Raw genomic sequence first — 21419 nt, 5'->3', positions numbered from 1 at the left:
TGTTGGTTGTGTTCAGTACCTCTGTGTTGGGGCCTGTGATTCTTCATTTCCACTAACTTCGTAGATGATACCAAATCTTCTGGTCCATGAACTAACTTTGAGTAGCAAGAGGCTAAACTTTCATACAAAAAAAAAAAAAAAAATCCTGGGCATATCTTTATTTATGTATTTTTAAATTATTTTTATTTACTTGGAACTAATGCCTGAGTTCCACTGAAGACCAATGAAATTAGCATTTCTGGGTTTAAGGATGAGCATAAATATTTCTTAAAATGTTGCAGTTGATCCTAAGATTTAGATAGTATTGAAAACCATAGTTCTGGAGCATGTCAGCTGTGAACCAAACATACTTATAACATTGCCTAGAGCTAAAATGACATAAGCAATAGGACTTACTGATACAGTTCTGGAAATGTGCGGAGAATTCGAAAACAATTAGCTAATTTTAATCTTCCTTAATTTTGAGCAGAAACTGACAGAATAGCTATTGCACAAAATTATCCAGACTTGCATTGCAGCTTTGTGATAATGGGGCCATTGATGAGGCAGACCATTGAATTCATTTTCACTCAAGACTAAAGCAAATATTTGAATGGAAGTTTCCAGAGGTGAAAAATGAATGTGCGAGCCCATTCGTATTCATATATTGAGTTGAGTTAATTCATTTTCTCTATAAATGGTATTTAGTTAACATGTACTCAAATGACTACAAATAGAAATTAATTTTTAACAGTAAAAAAGTTCTTTTTGGGAAACTTCTGTGGGTAATTGGAAAGTTCTTTTAGAAATAAACACATTCTAATATAACGACTACTAATAACAACTATCTAGTGAGTATTTACTATGTGCAAGGTGTTATGTATTTTATCTGTAATAGTCTCCTCATTGTATATGAGGAGGCAGTTGAGATTCAGACAAATTAAATAACTTTTCCATGTCAGAACAGCTTGTATGTGGCAGAGATAATATTTAACTCATTCATCTGACTCCAGTGTATTTTCAGGCGTAGCTCATCACCTCTAGAGCTATTTGAAATGCTAACTAGTCGGTGTGTTAGTTTATATGCATAATGCTTCTAGAGAATAAGTTAGAACACATAGGAAATACTTTAAAAATCATGAAGTATTTTTTTCAAAGTCATATATACGCCTGCGTGCACTACTAACTCTTTTCAATGACAGTTTTGTTGTAGTAAGTATAAACCTAGGTATCTACATAAGTATGGTTACACATTTTAGCCCTGGAATGCACTGAAGTTTGCTTTTTGCTTTAGTGGCTCTAAAAAATAGGTACCTAGTTCCTTAATCTCTCAGTAATTCTAACTTCTAGTCCCTGAAACTTTGCCTTAAAAGGTTGGTTTACTCATATAGACAAAAGAGAACTTGTCTGTGGGCTGCCACCCAGATATGCCAAATATACATGTATATACATATATATGTAATATTTATAATTAAATTTTCTCTATAATAAAATATTGAAGTAAATTATATACATTTTAACCATTTTGTATATATGCAAGCCCATATATAATTTTAAATACTTTACATATGTGCTTTTATAAACATTTTATATATATACACATGCATAGCTTAATCATTTAAAATTATACATATATGCATATATTTTTCTTTAAATATTTTATTACAAAAAATGTTAATTATATAAAGAAGTAACATTAATAATATAAGTATCCATGTATCTCACACCTAATTACATAAATGGACTACCCTAAACCAATTCTGTTTCATCTATAGTTTTCTGTACTCTATTTATCTATCACTATATTCCTCAGAATATTTTAAAGAAAACTTCATCTGTACATAGGTCTACAAATTAAGAAGTTTTTAGCACAATATCATTACATTACCACAGCCTAAAAATTTAATGACAATTTTTAATATAATTGAATATCTATTTAATGTTCAGTAATAATCTTCCTGACTATTTTTCTTTTCCTCCCCTTTTTTTCTCTATTTCTCCTCCTTCTTCATCTTCTATTTCTCTTTCTCAATTTGATTATATGGATCAGAATTTTTTTAAAATAATCAAATTAAAGCATTATTTTTAGGTTGCTATGTTTTCTAAGTCCCTTTCAATTCATAGTTACCCCTCCATCATCTATTTTCTTTTCTTTTTACATCCTTTGTTTTTGTTGTTAAACACACTGGAATATTTTTCCTGTATAGCTTCTTACAGCTTGGAGTATTATAATTTTTAAATACATGCTATTCTTACACATTTTCCTTTGTCCCTTACATTTTCTGTAAGTTCTTAATTAGACCTAAAGGTTGATCAAATTTAGAGAAATTTTTTTTTCCTGAGACTAGTTCATAAGATATATAATATCTTTCCTGAGACTACTTCATAGAGATATATAATATTTATCTCTTTTTACATGGTATTAAAATCTCTTGATGATAATCATCTAGACGTAATAATTAATCAGAGGTTCCCAGATGGTGGCTTTTACAATTTCTTATTCCTTTATTGGCTGGAATACTTTTCTATAACTAAGACACTTCCCAGTCTCAACTTATTAGTAAGTGTAAAGTACAGTTTAAAAAGGAAAGATAAATTTTATTTACTAGTTTCCAAAGTAATGAGTTGATTTCCTATCACCATTCCAATTACCTATAAGGGCATTTTTTCTTTTTTTCTTTAGCATTATTATGAATCCATAGAATTAAATATATTTGATTTACTTCAATTTAGTGCAGCCTATGATTGGAACCTATCTTATTTGTCTTTTGAGCTTGCACACTCTCATCATAATCATACTAGTCATGATAACTTCTTTGCTTTCTTTCATGAAAAAAATGTCTAGGCTACATTGGTGCATCGTTTTCAGGCCTTCTTAGGGAGCAGAGTTATCAGCTGTGTATACCTTTTTAAAATTAAAAAATGTGTCATAAGCCCATAGTGACATTTTAGAATCAAGTCCAATACCATGAAGTTTTAACCCTACATCACAGATTTCAGATGTTTCCTTTCTTCTAAGCTGAAAATCTCAGTTGTAAAGATCAGTTCACGTGAATTTTATTTATCCCATAAATTCCCAAAATAGTTTCAGAATAAAAGTAATGTTAAAAACTACCATCAATATTATTACTGAAAGTAGTTTCCAAATTAATATTTAATTTTCCTCTAATGTATATCTCATTAGAGTTGTATAATCAAGTTACAGTATGTTACAGTCACTTGAAGTGACTGGTCTTCATGTAATATTGCCAGCAATTGGATATACAATTTGTTTAATTTCCTTTTCAATTTAGGGTGTTAAATTTTAAATTATGTAAAGTTCATGTTAGTAAAGTCAAATTTGCAAATCAAAGGATATTCTAATAAATCTAGCTTCTATTCCTGTCCCTTCCACTTGGTTTCTCCTGTCTAACTATATGCACATTTTTTATGTTTCCTTTTATTTCCACATTATTTAGTATTTAGAAACATTTGTTTCTTTGTTCTAATGGTTATATAATAATCCTAGTGCCATTCCTTTTCTTAGTAAGAAAAGGTTCGCTTCTATAAACAACATTGAAATTAGCTAGTAACTATGTCGTCTGCTACTCTCTACATTGACATTAGCTAGTAACCACATCTTTTGCTACTCTCATCTCCTCACCATCTCATTGTAAATATAGAGCAGAGTAATAAGAACATCTGTACACACTCATTCATTCAGGTTTGAATTAATTCATTTCACAAATACTTAGAGAGCACTCCTATGTATAAAGCACATTGTTAAGGACCTGGAAAAAAAAAAAAACTAAATAAGACTGAGATATTTTATTTCAGGTGCTTAGCAATGTGTTTTGTGTCCAGGAGTATTCTTTCTGAAGAGCATGTGCAGAACATATTTAAATAATTCTAGTATTCACAAATCCCTTTTGAAAAAAAATTTAAAAGTAACAGTCATAACAACAAACTACAGTAGCTAAAATTTTTGCTATGTACCAGTTTTTCTGAGACTTTCACACAAATTGTATAATTTCACCTTGATTATTATTGTATAAACCAGAGTTTGGTTTACAAGAAAAGAAAAAAAACACTCTATATTTAGTTTCTAAAAAGAATTGCTTAGGAAAAGTTTGTGTGAGAAGTTAACAGAGTTAATAGGAGGTATAGAGATGATGTTTGAAAAAATTAGGAAACAAGGGTATTCATGGGTTTAAGCAGTAGGAGTCAGAGTCAAGATTATGCCCCTCTTCTTCTAGTGCTCATCTCCTGGCCCTCCTGCATCCTGAATCCTCTCCACTGTGATGAATCTGGCCTCTAAATATCCTCTCTGTTGTGTTACACTCTCTAATTTAAAGTCCTGTGGTCAGCCTCTGATTTGCCACACTTTGGACATATATATGTTCCCTTCAGTTCATTCTCAGGTGAAGGAAGATAAAGGATTTCTGTTCTTTTGGGTTACGTTGTGAGAGTGAGCAGAGAAACGTATGATCCTACTAAGACCATAGACTATGAAGAATTTGCATAGGAGTAAATCAGATACCATTAGAAAAAATGGAAAAGGATACAGAAAAGTCAAAAAGTTTCAAATTGTTTCCAAGAATTAGAGGATCTATTTTGCAGATAAAGAAACTGAAGCATACAGAAATAAAATACATTGCTTAATGTGAGCAAACTAGTGAAGGCAGGAACAAAAACTGCACTCCAGCCTGGGCAACAGCGTGAGACTCCGTCTCAAAAAAAAAAAAAAAAAAAAAAAAAATTTGAAACAAATATATACATATATTTGATTTCAAAGCCTATGTTCTTATAGTACCTGTCACTTCCTATATGTTTGATTAATTGAATTAAAAATATGTTTTATATTATGATTTTATTTAAATTTATTTTAGGGTAATTATATTTAATGAAATATATTCCTAAGTTAGCATTTTTTAATATAATTTAAATCTAAATGTAGTTCATAAAATGACGATTGTAATTATTAGCATCACAATGCTGTGAGAAAGGGCTTTCAAATACCACCAATTCACATAATCAAGTTTTTTATGTAATAAGCAAAATTAAAGATGGGCTTCCTGCACAGCAGAGCTGATTTGCAATCCTAGCTTTACCACCTACTACCTGTATGTTCTCATAAAAATTAATAGAATTTTTAAAAAGATTATTATCTATAAAATATTTAGAACCCAGGGATATATAACATATAAAATGAAAAATACTCACCTATATATATAACATAAAATAATATTTTATGAATATTTATATGAATAACAGGTATATTTCCCTTTCCTTTTGCAATTTTGTTAAAAGTGAGGAGGGACAATTTTTTGTGTGTGTTCATATGCAAATAATAGCAGAATTGTTTATCACTTTACTTTTTTAAACATATCAGTTACGGCAAATTTATATCTCGTTATTCTACTTGATAATTTGAGGAAGGTTGATATTAATGAAATATTGAACTGGTTGAAAACCGGTGCTGAAATTCATAGAGTTACAAAAGTCATGCAACTGAAAGACAATAAAAAAAAATTTTGTGCATTACATTTGACCCAAAGTTGTTTTTACCTATATGGCAATTCTCAAAATGACCTCAAGAAATGGTCATGGATCTTTTAAACTCTTGAAATAGGTAAGAAGACTTTCAAGTAAAGATAGAAAAGAAGCGCAGAAGTATCCATGACATGAAGCAGGAATCAAGCATCACATTGAAGATCAATGGGCACTTGTCATCTCAAGCTTTTTCAGGCTTCTTTGGTGAAAATGTTTACTAAAGCTTGCTTTCTATATTTATTAACCATTACTTATAAGGCAATAAAAACAGAATGGCTCAATTTTCTAAGCTTCAATTTAGTCACTGAAGGTAATAATAATAATAATGATAATAAAACCACCTGACAAGTCTGGACTCATGATACAAAAAGCATTGAGCAATCATCAGCCACAAAGGAGATGGAATCTCACAAATCTGCAGCGACAAAGGGTCTTATGAAAGTTTACATCACTTCGTTCTAAAAGCGAAGGCATCCTAGAGGCAAAATGGCTCTTACTACTCCCTGAAAAGTCTCAGTTTTGGACCTCATCCATTTGGTATAATCGTTTGGGGTTTTGAGATTTAGAGTAAACTGTGGAACTCTTGTTTTTCTTTGCCTGGAAAATTGACTACATAGACATCTTGTTCAGGTGCCAGTAATGAAGAGAGATTGGATTTTTGTATGAGGTAGACTGGTTTCTGAAGAAAAGTAATGGTGTTATTCCCCAAGATGGAGGTGGTTGATATTGTTCTTGTCAGTGAAAGAATCGCAGTAAATTCCAAGGACTAGTTCTTTTTGGTGATTTGTCATTATCAACTTAGAAGTTGGGTCCCTGATTGATAGTGTATATCCTATTGTGCCTGTAAGAGAGATATTTTTGCTTTTAAATCAAAAAGTTGTTAGAGATACTTTTTATTTCCTTATATAATTTTAATATTTAAAAAAATATTCTTTACCTAAAAGCTGAGGATGTATAGATACAGATATATGTATATACACACAGACACAGTGAAAACCACCTATAATTGCGTATTTTAGAAATAAAATGTTGCACTTTGGAGTATTTCCTTAACTTTTTTTCTATGTATATGTACTCAATTTTAGAAAAATGAGATCATTCTCCACTGTCACTTGTTTAATACATTGTTGATTATTTATTTATATAGATTGATATAATAATTTTACTGGCTAATTTGTATTCTATAGTAAAGATGTGTCATAATTTACATTACAAAGACTTTATTGATGAATATTTGGATTGCTTGTTTTTCACAATCACTAATAATAGCTATTTTAACATTCTAAAATAATAGCTATTTAACATGTTGTAATTGGGCTACAACATTACAATGGCTACAAATTTACTAGGCAATTGGAATTTTTCAGCTCCATTATAATCTTATGGGACAACTGTAGTGAGAGAGAGAGAGAGTGTGTGTGTGTATGTGTGTGCGTATCCCATTGGTTTTGTTTCTCTAGAGAGCAATGACTAACACATATTTTAACCCCGAGAGTGGGTCTAGCAAAACAGAATGCTAATAATAATTTTCTGAATTGATTCTGGGGTTTTGGAAATTGGCTCTCCAATCTGATTAGAATTAAAGACACTAAAGACTCTATTTCCACTAGTAAAGAGAGCAATGACATTCCATGGCATGCTCTGGCAATAGAGATACACAAAATCTTTACTGGAGACTTCAGATTAGCAATTTATAAGAAGCAATGAGTTTAGAGACTATCTGTGTGTTACTTGCAAATATTGTTTGGAAAACTAATGAATATAATTGAGGTTAGCTAGTTGCTTCTAATATCACTGGTCAAAATGATACAAAAACAGTGAGGTCAGAGATTCAAACTCATGGCTCAAGGGCTGCATGGATGATATGAAACTTTTCATGTGTGGTCTAAAATAAACGCTTATGTCCTATAGACTCAGGAATTAGATTGCTAAAAATCAAACATAGAATCTCATCCTGAAACTGGCTAGATTATAATGCAAATTGAACTCCTAGCCTTGCAGAATGTTTACTGCTAAAATGAGGGCATTGTTAGAAAAGAATGGGATCCTGTATGTTGAGATTTGGATATGCGGGGTGGACCATGATGAAGCTGACCATGTTGAACTTTGAAATTCTGATCAGTCTTCTTTGCCAGTGTATGTGACCTCTCCATTCTAGGCAGAATTGCCTTCCTCATTCTAGTGGAAGAGACTGTCTACCACTAGTTGTGTGGCTCCTCCAGTCTTAGTAGTTGCAGCCTCTTCACCTGAATTCTGAGGGAAGTCACCCTGTATTGTGTAAGGAAGTTGTGATGACTTCCTCTGAGGCAGTTTCCTTGCAAGGGAATGCTGATTCATTTCAGGATCCACCCATATCACATTTCTTTACATCTAGACCTATAACTAGACTCGAGTCCTAGTAGGGCCCCAAAGGTGAAGTACAAAGTGTGATGAAGTGAGCTAAACACCAAAAAATCACTTGAGTTTTATAATTTATTTACACAGACAGAAATCCAGTGAACATGTGTGGGAAGGGATGCTACAGGAATGAGGTAATGGTGAAAGAAACATAAAGCTGAATCAAGCTGAATTTATTGATATGGGTCCACTAAGCAAAAATTCTAGATTTAATATTGCAGCTTGGGGAGTTAGAAAGGGTTCTCACAGTTTGGCTGGTTGACTGAAACATGGGTCAAAAGGTGGCCCACAGTGAGCAACTTATAGATGCCATACCTTCATTGGTTTAATGTAGAGCAAGCCATTTAATTCTTAGGGATATTAGAATCTTTGAATGGATTTGTCATTGGTGACCTCACCCACACTGGGGAAATCCAGAAGAGATAACTTTCACCAAAATTGTGAGAAATACAGCATCCTTAACAAGCTCTTTGATCACTGTTCTCTGTAGGACAAACCTCATAGTGGAAACTGCAGTTACCAAATTGGAAAACATAAATACAATGAGAGTAATTGGGTCCTGGGGCACCAGGGGCCAAGTGGTGGCACTCAGCCTTCGAAGACAAGGTGGATATGGTCACTGTAACAGACAGTAGAGATGAAGAAGCAATCAGAACAGCCTGACTCACACAGACTTATCGTGTTGCCTACTCAATAACAGTGTTTCTAAAAGTGAAATAGGAAGCCTACTAAATTCTTACTTGATTTGTATAGGGAGAAAAAATTATAGGAAACAAATCTGACCTGAATGATAAAAACATAAAGTCACAGTTGGTCAGTCAATTACCAGACTTGAGCTTGTTTATAGACCCAAAACCCCTGGAAGAAAGGAGAGACTGTGTCCTCTTGAGGAAGAATCTGGGTGCAATACCAAAAATGTATATTGTTAATCCTTCTTCCAGCTTCCTCCAAAGAGATTAACTGCCTTTTACCAGGGTAACTGTATATTGGGCAAAAGAAAATAATCTTACCTTTGGAAGATTACTGAGCAGTGACTCTGAACTGATACTTATTTCAAGAGACTCAAAATGTCACTGTGGTCCACTAGGCAAAGTAGAAGTTTTTGGAGGCCAAACGAGCAATGCTGTTTTAGCTCAGGTACATCTCACAGTAGACCCAGGGCATCCCTAAGCGCATCCTGTGGTTATTTCCCCAGTTCCGGAATGCATAATTGGAATGGAAATACTCAGTAGCTGGCACAATCCCCACGCTGGTTTTTGACCTGTGGAGTAAGAGCTATTATGGCGGGAAGGTCAAGTAGAAGCCACTACAATTGCCTTTACCTAGAAAAATAGTAGACCATAATAAATACAACATTCATGGAAGAATTGCAGAGATTATTACCACCATCAAGGACGTGAAAGATACTAGGATAATGATTTCTACTATCTCTACTCAGCTCTGTTTGACCTGAGCAAAACATAGATGGATCTTGGGGAATTACAGTAGAGTATCACAAGCTTAACTAGGTGGTAACTCCAACTACAGCTGCTGTACCAACCATGGTTTTATTGCTTGAACAAATTAACACATCTTCTGGTACCTGGTATGCAGATATTGCTCTAGCAAATGCCTTTTTCTCCATCCTTGTCAATAAGGCCCACCAGAAACAGCTTTCTTTTAGCAGGCAAGGCCAGAGATACACCTTCGCTGTACTGGCTTAGGGGTATATTAACTTGCCAGCCCTATTTATAATTTAGTTTGCAGAGATATTAATTGCTTTTTCCTTCCAAAAGAGATAACACTGATCCATTACATTGATGATGTTATGGTGATTGGACCTAGTGAACAAGAAATACCAACTACTCTAGACTTGGTAAGATACTCAAATGCCAAAGGGTGGGAAATAAATCTGACAAAAATTCACAATTTTTTTATGTCATTGAAATTTCTAGGAGTCCAGTGGTGTGGGACATGTTGAAATATTCCTTCTAAGGTAAAAGGATAAGTTTCTATATCTGGACCCTTTTACAACCAAAAAAGATACAATGACTAGTAATTCTTTTTGGATTTTGGAGATAATATATTTCTCATTTGGGTGTTACCCTAACCTATTTGCCAAATGACTAAAAAAGCTACTAGATTTTTGTGGGACCTAGAACAGGAGAAGGCTCTGCAACAGATCTAGGCTGCTGTACAAATTCTCTGCTTCTTGGGCCATATGATCTGCAGATCCAGTGGTGCTTGAAATGTCAGTGGCAGGTAGGGATGCTCTTTGGAGACAATACCAGGCCCTTTTATGTGAATCATAGCAAAGATCATCAGAATTTTGGAGCAATACCTGGCCATTCTCCACAGAAAATGCCTCCCTTTGATAAACAGCTCCTGGTCTGCTACTGAGCAACAGTAGAGACTGAATGTTTAACCATGGGCCTCCAAGTTACCATGTGACCTGAATTGCCTATCACTAACTAGGTGTTATCTGACCCACTGAGCCATAAAGTTGATGGTACACAGTAGCACTGCATCAGCAAATAGAACTGGTATATACATAATCAGGCTTGAACAGGCACAAGTATGTTACATGAAGAAGTGGCCTAAATGCTTATAGTCCCCACTGCTGATATATAAGCCTTCCTCACTCAGCTTGCACCTATGGCCTCATGGGAAGTTTCCTATGGTCAGCTGACAGACAAATAGAAGCCTTGGGCCTGGTTTATAAATCTGCATAATATGCAGGGATCACCTGAAAATGGACAGCTATAGTACTACAGTCCCTTCCTGTAACATCCTAAAGAACAGTGGTGAAGGGAAATCCTCCCAGTGAGCATAAATTTAAGCAGTTCCCTTGTTACATACTTTACTTAGAAGGAGAAATAGCCAGATTTATGATTATATGCAAATTCATGGACTGTGTTTAATTGTTTGGCTGGATGGTCAGGGCTTAAAAGGAATATAATAGAAAAACTGATGACAAGGAAAATTGGGGAAAGAGGTAAGTAGATAGATTTCTTTGAATGGAAAACAACATGAAGATATTTGTATCCCATGTGAATACTCACCAAAGGGTGATTTGAGATGAAGAGGATTTCAATAATCAAGTAGATAGGATTACCTATTCTGTGGACACCAGTCAGCATCTTTACCCAGCTACTCCTGTCATTGCTCAATGTGCTCATGAACAAAGTGGCTATGGGAGCAGGAATAGAGATTATGCATGAGCTCAGTGACATTGACTGTCACTCACCAAGGCCAAATTTCTTATGGTTACCTTTGAATGCCCAACCTGTCAGCAACTGAGACCAAGTATGGCACCATTATCTGGGGTGTGATCAGCCAACTGCCTGGTGGTAGGTTGATTATATTGGATTGCTTCCATCATGTAAGAGGCAATGTTTTCTTATTGAAATGGACACTTACTCTGGATACAAATTTGCCTTCCCTGCACACAATACTTCTGCTAAAACTACCGTTCACAGACTTTCAGAATGCTGTATCCGCACTCATGACATTCCACGCAGCATTACCTGATTAAGGAATTTACCCCACAGCAAAAGATGGTGGTAATGGTCTCTTTGCTATGGAGTTCAGTGTTTTTACCATGCACCCTCCCATCCCTCATCTTGAAGCAACTGGTTTGATAGAACAGTGAAATGGCCTTTTGATGACTAGCTAGGTGGCTATCATTTGTCAAGATGGGGCAAAGTTCTCCAGAAGACTGCATGGTTTCTGAATTACCATTCAATATTCAGTTCTGTTTCTCCAATATCCAAGATTCATGGGTCCAGGAATCAAGGCGTGGTAATGGAAATGACCCTACTCATTCACATTCAGTGACCTACTAGCAAAATTCTTGCTTCCTGTTCCTGTAACCTTAAGCTCTGCTGGCCCAGAGGTCTTAGTTCTAGAGGGAGTGATTCTTCTACCAAGAGACACAACCAACAATGATTTCATTGAACTGGAAGTTAAGACTGCTGCTTAGCTACTTTGGGTCCTCAAGCCTTGAATCAAGAGGCAAAGAAGGGAGTCAGAGAGCTGGCTGGAATGAGTAATTGATCCTGACAAGGGGAAATTAGACAATTACTCCACAATGAATATAAGGAAGACTATGTCTGGAATACAAGAGATTAATTAGGGTGTCTCTTACTATTACCGTGCCCTGTGATTAAGGTCAATGGAAAACTATAATAATCCAATCCAGGAAAAACTATTAATGCCCCAGAGCCCACAGGTATGAAGGTCTGGGTCACCCCACCAGGTAGAGAACCACTGCCATTTGAGGTGCTTGCTGATGGTAAAAGAAATAAATAGTAGGATAAGTAGTTATAAATACCAGCTATAAACACATGACTAGTTACAGAAACAAGGACTGTAACTCTCATGAGTATTTTCTTCTTAGTTTGTTAAAAATACAGCTGTGTATATCAAATTTATTTATTTTATTTCCATTTTATTACCTTATGTAATATAAGCTACACTGACTTTATATAATAGTATTTAAGTATTGTTAATTTTACATCATAGTATTTAAGTTATGGGATATCAAAGAGATGAATTAATAAAACTCAAAGACATTACCTCCTCTTTTGGGGAAAGAGACCATGTGTCTTCAGTTGTGTGCAGGATGGTTGTATCATGTTAAGCAGATTTTTTTATGATCCTGTTATTATCTTTATTTGAAGAGTAAGTATGGTTTAAGGAGATGTGTATGGGTGCCAAGTTGGCAAGGAGTAGACTTGTGGTGGTTAATTATATGTGTTAACTTATTGGGCCATATGATAGCCAGATATCTGGTGAAACATTTCTGGTGTGTCCGTGAGGGTGTTTACGGATGAGATTAGGATTTGAATCAGGAACATCGGTTTTCTTCTGCCCTTGAGCTGAGATTTACATTATCAACTCCACTCATTATTATACCTCTGGACTTGAACTGAATGATGCCACCTGCTTTCTTTGGTCTCCAGATTGCTGATTGTGGGACTTCTCAAACTTCAGAATCATGTAAGCCAATTCTTCATACTGAATCTCTTTACTATATATATATACTTTTGTGTGTGTGTGTATGTGTGTAAATCTTTCAGGAGACCGCTTATTACTAACAGTAAGCAAATATGCAGCAAACCATTCTTAATCCTACTTCTCTCCCCATATTCAACCATATTTCCAACAAAACTTCTGCAAAGAGTTTTTTGTTCTCCTTCTTCCTCTCCTCCTCCTCTCCTGACTCTTCACCAATTCATTAAACCTCTTGACAAGTTTTCAAAGGCCCATTTTGTTAGTTTTAATTTAATTTAAATTTATTTTATTTTATATGTAATATAAGGTATACTATCTTTTTTCCTCACAGGTTTTTGCTTGTCTTCTTAATATTTTTTTTTTGTTAAATAGACTATTTAGATTTTGTATGTTTAAATTAAACTATACTTAATTTAATTTAAATTATCAGTCCTGGCTTTACTTGAACAAATGGCAGACTTTGATATATTCAGTCCCACCCTTTCTTTTGGAATGCTTTATTCACTTCCCTTTCTTCCTGCTTCACACCTTTCCTTGTCTTTTCCCCAACTTTTAAAATTTACAGTGGCCCAGTGTTCTATTCTAGGTTCCTTCCTCTCTCCATAATTTAGATTCATATATTAACTATCTCCTGGAAAGAAAGGAGGAGACACTACTTGGGTGTTTTCTTTGTTTCTTTGTTTGTTTGAGATGGAGTCTCACTCTGTTGCCAGGCTGGAGTGCAGTGGCATGATCTCGACTTACTGTAACCTCTGCCTCCTGGGTTCAAGCCATTCTCCTGCCTCAGCCTCCCGAGTAGTTGAGATAGCAGGTGCCTGCTACCACCCCCAGCTAATTTTTGTATTTTTAGTAGAGATGGGGTTTCACCTTGCTAGCCAAGATGGTCTCGATCTCCTGACCTCGTGATCTGTCTGCCTTAGCCTCCCAAAGTGCTGGGATTACAGGTATGAGCCACCGTGCCTGGCTAATACTTGGGTATTTTATAGGCATCTCAAATTTAACAGATTCATAATTGAATTTCTGGTATTCTCCTATTAACCTTTTGCTGATATGAGTTTTTCACATCAGAAAATAGAAACTTCATATTTCCAGTTCCTTATGCTAACTCCAGAGTAAATTTGAACTCATCGTTGACACTGGAGTATGACCTTTTGTCATACTCCACATGTAATACATTAGTTAGTGCTATAACACAATCAACAGAATATACACAGAATCTGGCTACGTATCAGAATTTCTACTGCTACACTCTGATCTGTACCATTAGTATCTCTCACCTGGATCATTACTGTAGACGTCTATCTAGTCTCCCAATTTCTGCATTATTTGCCTACACTCTGTTCTCCACACAGCCAAAATGATCTTATCAAAATAGCAGTATATTTTCCATTCTTATTTCTTGTTTTGTGAACTGTCTTAATATGTTCTTTTTCTCTATTATAATTTGTTTTTACTAATTTATAGAAGTTATTCATATAATATATACTTATCTTTTTTATATGTAGTATAGTGTTTCCTACATTTTGTATGTAATGTAGTATATACTATCTTTATTTTTTCTCACAGGGTTTTGATTGTCTTTTAATTTTTTTTTGTTAAGTAGACTATTCAGATTTTGTTATGTTTAAATTTATAATTTTTTACAGACTTATGCTTTGAGGGACTTGTGTAAGAAATACTTCCTCTTCATAGAAATCGTGAAGATATTATCTTATATTTTCTTCTAATAATTTTTATAGGAAAATATTTTAAATTGGAGTTTTAAATAGAATTAGATCTGGAATTTAGTTTTTGAATATTTTGGTAGATAGGATGCCTTCAGCATATCAAAATTAAGTTACCACCATATCAGATACTGAATAGTTTGCCCTTTCTTAGCTGGTTTCTTATGCTGTATTTGACATACATTAAATTCCCATATATGTATGTTTACAAGCATTCTTCTATTCCTTTGATTTACTTGTCTATTTCTGAGCTAATTTCAGACTTTTAAAATCAGTTGCTTAATGTTAGACCAAAACCATCTTTTATTTTATTTTTAGGATTTGACTTGGCTAGTTTGAAATGTATTATGTATATGAGTCAATTTGGGAAATACCGTGAAAAATTATATTGAAATTCAGATTGAAGATCCCTTTAATTTGTTTTTTAACCTGGGGCTTTATCAACATTTGTGATAGTGTGTCTTATTCATGGGCAGGGTAAGTATTTCATTTTTTTCAAGTCTTATTTGTTGCAATGTTTTATAATCTATAGTGATTTTGTACATTTTATCTTGAATTTATTCTGAGGTACTCCACAGATATTTAATCTTTTGTAAATTGGGCCGGTATTATCATTTTTGAAGGAATCAAATTACTTTACTCATTTTCGTACTTTTATTTTAGTTTCAGGGATACATGTGAAGGTTTGCTATATAGGTAAACTCATGTTATAGGGGTCTGTTGTATACATTGTTTTGTCACCCAGATACTAAGCTTAGTACCGAAAAGATTTTTCTGCTCCTTTCCAGCACCCCGCCAAAGAAGACCCCAATGTTTGCTGTTCCCTTTTTTGTGTCCATGAGTTCTCGTCATTTAGCTCCCACTTATGAGTAAGAACGTGTGGTATTTGATTTTCTGTTCCTGTGTTAGTTTGCTAAGGATAATACCCTCCAGCTCCATCCATGTTCCTGCAAAGACATGATCTCGTTCTTTTTTATGGCCTTGTAACATTCCATGGTGCATATGTACCACATTTTCTTTCTCCTCTCTATCATTGATGGACATTTGGGTTGACTCCATGTGTTTGCTATTGTGAGTAATGCTGCAGTAAACATTTGCATGCATGTGTCTTTATGACAGAATGATTTATATTCCTCTGGGTATATACCTACTAATGAGATTTGTGTGTCCAATGGTAGTTCTGTTTTTGACTGTTTGAGGAATTGTCACACTGCTTTCCACAATAGTTGAACTAATTTATACTCCCACCAACAGTGTATAAGTGTTCCCTTTTCTCCACAACTCACCAGCGTCTGTTATTTTTATGCAGAAGATTGAAACTGGATCCTTTCTTAAACCATATAGAAAAATCAACTCAAGATGGATTAAAGACTTAAATGTGAAACCCAAAACTATAAAAATTCTGGAAGATAACCTAGGCAATACTATCCTGGACATAGGAACAGACACAGATTTCATGATGACACCAAAAGCAATTGCAACAAAAGAAAAAATTGACAAATGGGACCTAATTAAACTAAAGAGCTTCTGCACAGAAAAATAAACTATCATCAGAGTGAACAGATGATCTATAGAATGCTAGAAAACACTTGCACACTATGCATCTGACAGAGGTCTAATATCCAGCATCTATAAGGAAGTTAAACAAACTTACAAGAAAAAAAAAAAAAACCCAGTGAAAACTAGTCAAAGGACATGAACAGACTTTTTATTTTTATTTATTTATTTATTTATTTATTTATTTATTTATTTATTAATTATACTTTATGTTCTAGGGTACATGTGCACAACATGCAGGTTTGTTACATATGTATACATGTGCCATGTTGGTGTGCTGCACCCATTAACTCATCATTTACATTAGGTGTATCTCCTAATGCTATCCCTCCCCGACTCCACAATAGGCCCCGGTGTGTGATGTTCCCCTTCCTGTGTCCAAGTGATCTCATTGTTCAATTCCCACCTATGACTGAGAACATGCAGTGTTTGGTTTTCTGTCCTTGTGATAGTTTGCTGAGAATGATGGTTTCCAGCTGCATCCATGTCCCTACAAAGGACACGAACTCATCCTTTTTTATGGCTGCATAGTATTCCATGGTGTATATATGCCACATTTTCTTAATCCAGTTGAACAAACTGTTTTCTAAAGAAGTTGCACATGCGGCCAACAAGGATATGAAAAAAGCTCAGTATCACTGATCATTAGATAAATGCAAATCACAACCACAGTGAGATGCCATCTAATACCAGTCAGAGTGGCTATTATTAAAAAGGGTCAGTTCTGTTTTTTAACATAACATTTATAATGGTTCTTGCTGGTGCATAGGAACCATTGATTTTTACATAAACTTTCTTATTAAAGTATAACACATATAAATGCTTAAAATCATAATTGTACAGTTTATTACATTTTCACAAAATGAACACTCTAGCACCCACAGCAAGAAATGGGTTATTACAAAACCTCCAAAGTCCTCTTCTGCTCCCTTCCAATTACAGTTTTTCCTCTGCCCCAAATAACTACTATGTTGATTTCTAATCTATGCGTTAGTTTTGCCTGATTTTGAGATTTAAGTAAATGGAATCACACTGTGTATTCTTTGTGTCGTGTCTATTTCTTTGGCTCAATTATTTAATAGTCACAAATGAAATGACTGCATGTATGTCTATTTCTGAACTTTCTTTAGTACATTCATCTATCTTTAGGCTAACTCCGTGCTTGTTAATTTTTGTAGCTTCATAATAAGTTTTAAAGTAGGGTAGGGTAGCTTCTGAACTTTTTCTTCTTCATCATTGTCTTGGTTATTCCAGATACATTGCATTTTCATATACATTCTTTACCACTGGATTGATAGCATAAGAATGTGCTAGGCTTTTGACTAGGATGGAATGAAACATTTATGTCAAATTGTAAAAGTAAAAGTGAAATCTTAAAACTACTAGGTTTTCTAATTCATGAACATAGAACTACTCTTCATTTATCTTGTTTAATTTATCTTACTCATGTTTTATTTTCATTGTAGAGATGTTGGGCTTTTTTTGTTACATTTATTCATAGATGTTTGATGTTTTTTATTCTATTGTAAGTGGTATTTTTATTTCACTTGTCAATGTTTTTCTAGTTTATAAAAATAAAATTGCTCTCATATACTGATATTTTAATTATTATTATAGTTATGAATGAATGACAATGCTTTAATTTTCCAAGATTGTATTAAAAACATAAACTTGATGTATTTGGCTTTTGAAAAGTAACTTGTTTCCAAAAATAAACCTCAGAATGTTTACATCCCTAGAACTTTAAAAATGCTTGCCACATAATAGGTGATTTATAAATTATTGGTAAATGAATAATAATTCTTTTTACAACTATCAAGGATAACATAATTCATTAAATGATTCTTGAAAATAAATTCTGTGGGCTTACCGCAAACATTTTGTGTAATGTTATGCTTAGTGAAACAGGCATGGTTTATTGCTTACACATTATCCATTCTTCTTTGTTTCTTTAGTATCCATGTGCTGACTTTATTTGGAGTAGCAATGTACCTATCCCTAAGTAATAGGTAATGCCTTGCTTACAACTAGAAAGGACTAAGTTCGGCACAATAAAATTTATGGTGGTATCTGATGTCCTGTTAAAAGGAGTGAACTATGTCTGGGCCCTTCTTCCCCTTCTATCATGCTTTTACTTTGAGCCTGGACTTGGTGTCCTGAGCTATACCAGTCTTTGTAACCAGAAGCCAATACGCATGAGGTGATATGCTAGCATGCTTTTGGTGGATAAGGGAGGTAGAAACAGATGAGGCTACTACATCATCACTGAAAAGCAGAAGGAATGCCAGCAACTGTGTATCTATGGATCTTTTCATATGTGAAGAAAATAACCCCTCTTTGTTCAACTCACAGTTAGTCAAGTATTTATTACTTGAAAATAAATGCATTCTCAGCTGATTTGCTTAGTTTGTTAATTGTGTGGATAGTATGGAAACTATCTGACCACATATAACACTTACAAATAAATTGATCCATAATACTGATAGAATCCAGAGATAACAAAATAATATGTAAAACTAAGTTAAATGGGAATAAGCATTGAATGACGCAACATTAAAACTTAAATTGTAAATACAAATGTTCTCATTTTTAAAGATTTTCTAATAATATACAACTTATTCTCTAAGGTTGAACTTGAGTTCTATTCTTCTAAAGCTTCCTATAATAATCAAATCTTAACATTTTAAATATTTAAAAAATTTTAATAACAAGTATTGTAAATGTGTCACAGCTTCTCCATCTCAAAAAAAAAGTGTCACAACTTGAGCTAACATAATGGTCTTCTTTATGGTCTTCTTTTCCTGTGTATGCTCTACATCTTCTTTCATATACAGATACAGCAAATAGCATGTACAAATGCCACCTCTTTCCTCTCTTGTTGCCATGGCAGACATTCCAAAATGATCATGGCACAATTTTTCTATAAACTCAGATATAGCCTATGTTCCTCTCCAACACAGATATCTAGGAAATTACTATCAGTTCTTGAGAGTTGCAATGCTGAACATAACCTAATATCCATGACTACACTCAAGTATAAACTCCAGAAAATTATAAACTTTTTCAGTTTTATCTTTCTCATATGCAATTTCTTCCCTTTTTGCATGTATCCAATTGATTGTTGATAATGGATCAGCAGTGAAATAGCATTGCAAGGGCATGCTAACCTACAATACAATGCTTTTGCAAAACCATGAATATATCAAAATTGCTAACACTTTAACAAAAGCACAGGTGAAAGTTTAGATAAATTGTGGTTCCCCAAATCATCTGATTTATGCTAGACTTGGAATATTAACACATTCTATGTCTCATGAATAGGTATTACTTTTCTAATCTATTACATATGCCACTATATAGTTAGTCCAACTAATTTTTTTCTAATTTTTGTACACTCTGTACTTTACCATTTTTATGCATTTGTGCAAACTTTGTCTTCATCCCGGAATGCCTTAACCTGTACAAATCATAGGCATCAGCCACACATCAGTTCAGTCGTACCACTTATACCATTTCTATTTGGCTTTTATGCAACTCCTCAACAAAAATGACTATACTTCCTATGTTTCAATGTCATTTCCTTAATATCATTATTTTAGTACATATTTTCTCCTGATTGTCTTATGTTATTTGTATATATCTTAATTATTTTACCTAGATTGTAAATATGCTAAGGATTCACATGCTGTCCACTCTTTATGTACATCAAGCATGATGTCTCTTGGATACCATTGGATAGATATGTCGTCTGGTGTATTTATCAGTTGCTATGTAGCAAATTATCCCAAAATTCAGGAGATTAACATAAATATTATCTGACAGTTTCTGTGAACCAGAATTCTGGGAGAGTCTTAACTGAATAGTTCTGACTCAAGTCCCACAAGAAGTGTATTGTGGCCACAGTTTTATACGGGAAGTTGACTAGGGAAAGATCCACTTCCAAACTCACTTTATTGATTATTGACAGCATCTGTTTCTTTTCACTGGCTGGTAGCCAAGGATTTCAGTTCTTTGCCACATTGGCCTCTTCTGGGACTGTTTGAAATGGAATATGGCCTCCCTCAGAGTGAACAGTCAGAAAGCTGGGCTGGCAGTGGTAGGAGTGGGGAAGAAAGAGAGAGAGAGGGACCAAGACTGAAGCTACAGGCTTTTCATAATCAGAGTCAAAGGTGACATACTAAATACACAAAGGTTTTAATAGCAGAAAGCATGGATTATTGGGGACCATGCTACAGGCTGGTTACCTTTCTTGAAAATTGTGACAGGTTCAATAATCATTCGTTTTGGTCCTACCACTTTCTAAAAAGGATAACCTATACTTTACAGAGTTTATCTTAAATATATTTGTGTCATAATAAAATAATGGCTGAAATATGTAAATATTAACAAATAAATTCATTTGGAAAAAATTGCAAAAAAAGTTATTAGGGCTTTTCACATTATCTCAGTCCTGTATCAGGAATCAGTTAATGTTTGACTTGTGTGTGTGTGTGTTCACTACAATTTAAGGTTTATAAAACAGTAGCTGTCATTTCAAGAGATTATTATAGTAATATTAATTCTATAGTAGTAACACAAAAATTCAAACATTTTTAATAATTATCAAGAATAATATTAAAAAGTAATTAGAATGAATTTTTTGTATGCTAAGTAAAAATCAATTAACTGTTTACTCCTAACTGATACTGTACCTACTATTTTATTCTTTCATATAGGGATTGTTTTTTCATTTATTTTTAAACAACTCCATAATGTTCTTTATATATCAGTTAAGTACCTTTGTATTTAATGCAAGAAAAATTACCTTAACTCTGGGGTCTTGCTCTGTGCATTAAATTACATTTGTAAATGCTTCACTGAACAGTATTTTTCAAATATAATCCACATATAGTAATCGTGTTTAAAATATAATTTTTCATAGTTATGACCCATCTGCTCAATACTGATAAGAAGTTCAATAAAGCAGGCTGTAAAAATCAATGCTGTTAAATGTTTATTAATTATCTAACACATTGCTTAGCTTACTAAGCACATTTAACACCCCAATACATATTTCAAGGTATGTATCGAAATTTTGCACTTAGGTTTAAAGATACATTTTAAGCATCCTTTCAGCTACGCTCTCTTAATCCAAATTTATAAGCAAGCACTTATTCCATTTAATCTGATCTTTCATTGAGGATACAATTTCTCTGAAGGCAAGGCAGACAATTTCTATCTGGAGAAAAAAAAAAT

The sequence above is a fragment of the Macaca thibetana genome, chromosome 3 (genome assembly GCF_024542745.1).
Source record: "Macaca thibetana thibetana isolate TM-01 chromosome 3, ASM2454274v1, whole genome shotgun sequence".
Classification (NCBI taxonomy): Eukaryota; Metazoa; Chordata; class Mammalia; order Primates; family Cercopithecidae; genus Macaca; species Macaca thibetana.
Note: the sequence above shows the minus strand (reverse complement) of the source record.